This window comes from Pinus tabuliformis, chromosome Q (assembly GCF_031772625.1).
Source record: "Pinus tabuliformis cultivar Carrire ecotype Pingquan chromosome Q, CPIR1, whole genome shotgun sequence".
Lineage (NCBI taxonomy): Eukaryota > Viridiplantae > Streptophyta > Pinopsida > Pinales > Pinaceae > Pinus > Pinus tabuliformis.
Genome location: NC_142296.1, coordinates 750,220,589 through 750,226,532, shown reverse-complemented (window position 1 = coordinate 750,226,532; position 5,944 = coordinate 750,220,589). Strand labels below are relative to the sequence as shown.

At 34.9% G+C, this 5,944-nt stretch overlaps 1 long non-coding RNA gene across 1 annotated transcript; it reads left to right on the top strand.

Annotated features, from left to right (window-relative positions):
- The first annotated feature begins 2,579 nt into the window (after positions 1-2,579).
- On the top strand, positions 2,580-4,392 carry LOC149221702 (uncharacterized). Its single transcript, XR_016248873.1, has 3 exons — positions 2,580-3,429; positions 3,794-3,947; positions 4,247-4,392. It is a non-coding gene; the product is annotated as an uncharacterized LOC149221702 (long non-coding RNA).
- Positions 4,393-5,944: the final 1,552 nt, after the last annotated feature.

Sequence of the window (5,944 nt, the reverse complement as noted above, 5' to 3'; positions counted from 1 at the left end):
GTTGAGACCTTAACTCCAATCATTAAAAGGATATTCAACAAGGTCACACAAGGAAATTTTCCAGGGGAATGGACTACGAGCGTGGTTATCGCTCTTTACAAAAGTGAAGGCATCAATAATACCGCTAATTACTACACTATTATGGTCAATCATCTTCTAGGAAAATTGTTTGGGAGCATGTTGGAGCATAGAATCAACAACTGGGTAGAAAAGGAGGGTAAAAGAGCTAAAGGGAAAGTTGGCTTTAGGCCAAGGCACTCTAACATTGATCATTGCATCACTGTTAGGCACTTCATCGAAAAAGTTTGGGACGTCAAGAGCGAGGAGGCCTTTTGTTGCTTCGTTGACTTCAAGAAATATTTTGACACTATCCCTAGAGATAAGCTGTGGAGAAGAATGGAAGAGCTCGAAATTCCAATGGAATATGGAGCAGTTGTGCATAAACTTTACAAGAAATTTAGTGCTAAAATCATAACTAAGTAATGCTTTTTTGAATGCTTTGGTAGTGACATAGGGGTTAAACATGGGTTCCCTCTTTCCCCTACACTTTTCGATCTATATATTGATAATTTGGAAGAATGGGTGAACAATACAAGTGGAGAGGGTGTTCAACTAGCAAAATATGTAGTGAAGTTGCTTTTGTATGCACACAATCTTATTCTAATTGCAAAATATTCTCATGGTTTGAGAGAGAATTTGAAGGTATTATAGATCTTTTGTTAAGAGGTGGGGATGCAAGTAATACTAGCAAAATCAAAGTCATGATCTTCTCTTTGAAGTGGAAAAAACAACAAGTTAGCATTATTTTTTATGGAAAAGCCTTGGAGTTAGTGGAAGAGTAAAATTACCTAGGAATTGTTTTCTACAACAGGCTCAGTTGGGAGACATGCAGAACTGAAAGGATTCAAGGGGGATGGAGAGTGTCTTACCTTCTTCAAAATAGATGCAGGAAAGCAAAATTATGAGATTGGAAAACCAAGAAAACTCTTTTTGGATTGTTAGTTACTCTGGTTGTCCTCTATGGTTCGAAGTTTGGGGGATCAACACGTTAGAAAACAAATGGAGACAGGTGGAAATAATTCAAAAACACTTAATCACTATTAACCTTAGAGTCAAATCAACTATCCCATGTGAGATCCTAGCGGAGGTTGGTTTATTTCTGATGGAAGCTTTAGCACTCATCTGTTTGTTAACTTATTTTAAAAAGGTCGATGGCATGGATGAACACCGATGGCCCAAGTTGATTGTGGTAGAAGAGTTAAAGCGTAGGAAGAAAACTTGGAGGAAGAAGAATGACAAGTGGATAGGAAAATGAGGAATGAATCGGCAAGACTATCCTAATTCTAAAGTGGAAATAAAAAATTGGGTACTCGAAAAATTCAGGACCGCCATGTGGGCAAAACAGGTTAGCCATAAAAAAATGATATATGTCAATAATTTCAACCCAACATGGTCGCATAATGAAAAAACCTATTTGAGTGTTGCAATCAAGGGAAAGGCTAAGATTTTAATAGCACAACTAAGGACCATATCACATCATCTTAGATGTGAAACAAGTAGATGGGTAGTTCCCAAGGAAAAGTGGGAAGAAAGAACTTGTGTCTTTTGTGAGGAAGAAGCGGTTGAAACTGAATGGCACTTCATCATGGAGTGTCCTTCCTATAAGAACATTCACAGTCAGTTCGAAAACGACCTGAAAGTGGACAATCTGTGTGAGCTATTTGAGGAAGGAAACTTCACAAGGTGACAAACTTTTTGATCAGGATTCACCCCAAGAGGGTTGCTATGGAGAGAAACTTGGTTGTATGATGTTTTGTGAGTTGGATATCTTGGTCCCTTAGATCGTTTTGGTCTCGTGGATGTCATTAAAATTCTTTAATTCAATTCCATTGAAAGATGATTAAAGATGTCAATTTTTTTGGATGAGTCTAACGCTTTACTAATTACCCCAAATGCATACACATGCAATTTTATTTTGTTTTACCAGGCCAATTGCATTGCAACAGGCTTTCTTGTTGATGCTCACATCTTCTACTGCAAATTTTCTTTTCTTAAGCTTTTACCAAGTTCAAGCAAGTTCTTTCTTGTTTCTATTTAGCCCGTTGACATTTTCCAATATTATAGAATATATTATGTTATTTGACATTTTAACCATTAATACATCACTTCCTTTTCAAATTTTATTTCTATTTAGCATATTATTAGTAATCGGTTTTCAGTTTTGCATTATTCCCTGCACAAAAACCAAAGTAATCTAACTCAATTTAACTTAATGTTTTCGATTTATATCTCATAAAAGACTTTTTCATCTGCCTATGAGCTTCATCCTTTCATTATTTCAACCAATACAACAACTTGGAGGTCTTATTTGGCCTCATATCGAGGCAATACGTACTAAAACTTAGAGTAAATGTCTATTAATACAAAAATCTCACTGGGTTTTTAGTTTCTCTTAACTAACGCTAACATTAGTTAGCAAACATTTTATGTTTATACCAATTAAGAGTATCTCTTTAAACACATATCTTCATGTTTAAAAGGTTTACACATGGCTCACACTTGTTTAGACACCATACTCCACTTACACATGGCTCACACATGTTTAGACACCATACTCCACTTGTCTTCACTTCACATGACACCATACTCTACCTGTCTTCACTTCACATTCTCTTGGTCACCAAATCCTGTATTAGAGCCTACCAAAGTCTGGCTTCATTATATCCCGCACACAATTGATTCTCTTCGTCACCAAATGCTGTATCAGAGCGTACCAAAGTCTGGCTTGATTATATCTCGCACAAAACTGTTTGCTCTCAGATTTTTGGTCCAAATCTGCAGCGTCCCTTTTAGTTTTATAGCTTGTTCAAGAGCTTGTAGCAGAGGCGAAGACTCTATGCGAGAAGCATTATTTTCTGTTAAAAAGGAGGAAGGAGGACTGCCAGAAGCATTATCTTCAGTTAAAAAGGAGGAAGGAGGACTGCTAAGGCAGCAGTCCCAAATTTCTCTCCCCGTGGCATGACTAGATTTCCTGCTACCTGATTTTCTGCTACTTGACAAAGAAGGGAAAGTGCTACTTGATTTCCTGCTACTTGAGAATGAAGGCAAAGTGCTTATATGAGTCAAAGAAAATAGTGGTGGAAATGAGGATGCATATTCCTATATAAACAAGCTATTTGATAATCACAAGATGAGATACCAACAGATCAATACCTATAGATGATCGAGAGCGAGAGAGTGCATTTGACCCTTTTTTTTTTTATGGTTCACGGGAAATTCGCTCTTTTTCTGCCTTCATCTTTGGTGGTGCCTCTACCTATTCTACTGCTGAATGAACGAATGCTACGTCTGGCCACATTGTTTATTTTACTTGGTCACCCGACACAGAATATAGATCATCCATTGTCGGGTTATCCACTGAATCTACAAGTATATCAACTACTCCATTTGCCTCCATTCTCACTGCTTATTCAATGTTGTAATGACTACCCGTCTGCCTATTCAATAGTCATTCATTTCCCTTTCTTTTGGACAGAGCTACGCTAGCTCTGCAACTAGTTTCATTTTAACTCTGTCATTTGTTCTCTACACTGCCATTATGGAGACTGGTTTCTTTTTTGTTAATTTCACCAATATACTAGTAGAAGTTGGTGGAAGCTCCTCCTCACTTTAATGGCTCAATTGGATTTTTTTTTAGATATTTTATTTAGCTTGAAAACAAATATCACTGTCTCTTACTTATATACTATTTTTCTCACCAAACTAACAATTATTGTTTTCCTTTCATTTCCAGGTCGCTAGAAGAATTCTTGCCTCGATTTAGGTTCATCCTCAGGCTCCGCCTTTTGCTCATAATTCTTCTTCGAAGATTATAATGACTTGCTCGGTGATTAAACGGGTGCTTATCATGCCTTTGCGAAGGGTGGTGCAGGTTCCTCTTTTACCAGGTAATTTTTGATGAGGCTATGTCTATATCTATTATTATTATGCATTTGCAAAACCAGTAAGGATGATGTAATCCTTCCATAAATTCAATAGCTAACTTCAAACTTTATTCATAAGTTCAATAGCAAACTTCAAAATTTATTCTTAAAGCAAGTAACTTCCTGCAAGAAACTTTACGAAACAAAACGAAACATAAACCAATATTGTTGGCCATAAATGTATGCCTTCAAAGTTGTAAATACCAGTTCAGTGATTGTGCTATAATATTAACCAAGCATGCACGTTGTTGAACATGATGTAGATCTTACGGTACGCTGGACAACTGGTCAAGAGGTTAAAATTGTTGATTAATTTCTTTTAACACCTAGCCAGCTTGATTGTGCATGCATTACATATAGTAATTCCAAAGGAATATCTGGATCATGGTGCATGTATTACATGTGTTGATTCCAAGGTAATATTTGGACACTACATAGTTTGTATCTGGATGAGGAATTACTGGGTGTGCTAAGTTTTCGGTGAAGCTATTACAAATGAATAACTTACGGCCTCATATATCATTTCTTGCCCCGTATATCATTTTTTACTGTTGGCATCTCAATCAATTCTTCCTTTATTATCTGCGATTTCCATTATTTGACAAACGTAGTGCTCAAAATTAACATTATTCTTGCCATATTTTGCATCTAATGATGGCAAACCTGCTGTCCCATGTTGTTATTCCTTGAGGTATTATTTTTAATGCTTTTTTTCTATTTACAATTTTTCATATTATCAATTTTTATATCGGTAAACTATGAAGTAAAGCGAACTCAAATCTCAAATCTTACATGCTAATTGCAAACCTGCTATCCCATGTTGTTATTCCTTGATGTATTATTTTTAAAGTTTTTTATCTAAGTAAACTATGAAGTAAAGCAAACTCAAATCTGAACTCTTACATGCTATGGTTGTTAACTCAAATCTGAACTCTTACATGCTATTGTTTAACAACCGCTGTTGCTTTACAACAACCGCTGTTGCTTACAACAGCTAGTCTATTGCACTACTGCAGTCTTGCATTGTAAGCAAATTTTATTTTTCTTATTTCAAAAATTAATTAAACAAATTTTATTTTCTGTTATTTCAAAAATTAAATAAGGTGGTAAACCAATTTTATTTTCTGTTATTTCAAAAATTAAATAAGGTGGCAGGGACTTGCTGCCTCTGCAGCCCTCTTGTTTATTTTGTTATGTTATTTGACATTTTCCCTTGCGAATTTCCTTTTATATTGTATTTCATTCAGTTAGAGCACGTTCTTTATTGTTTCATAGTTGCATTTCTAGAATATGTTTTCCTTCTTTTTCATTGAACTTCACAATAGAATTTCCATAATATATTTTCTTTTCAAAAATGAAAAGGGCGCGTGCAGTTAATGATTTTATTATGAAAACGTGTAGTTTGTATGCAAGGGTCTTGAAACGAGAAATAATCTTTGTTGAATTGACATGCATGAAGCTTGGAAATTGTTTTATTTTGCTTTGTTTAAACGTTTTATTCATTATGTGTTGTAGCTTCAAGGGATTGTATATTTTATTTACACGTTTTTCTTTTTAAATTTTGGGAAATTGAAAAAGAAATAACAGGTTAACATGGGTAGTTTTGCTTTTGTCGTGGAAATTTCAAGCACTTTGAGTTAAACTGAAAAGTACGACGATCGTGGTCAAACATTATTAAACGTAAGTTTTGTTTTGAAGATATGCAAAACAAGTATTAAGGATCTATATAATCTTTAAATTTTAAAATATAAACTCTTGATTTATCATTATTACTAATGAGGGTAGAATGTTCGTTATGCATGTGCTAAATATGTGGAAGGAAGGTAATATGTGTTGCATCAGTTTTAGAGAGTGGTTATTTTATTTTCAATCTAACAATTCTTAGTTATGTGTCTTACTCTATTTCATTTATATGTTTCCATTTGAGTTTCAGTGGTTAACCCTTAAACAATTATGTTTTC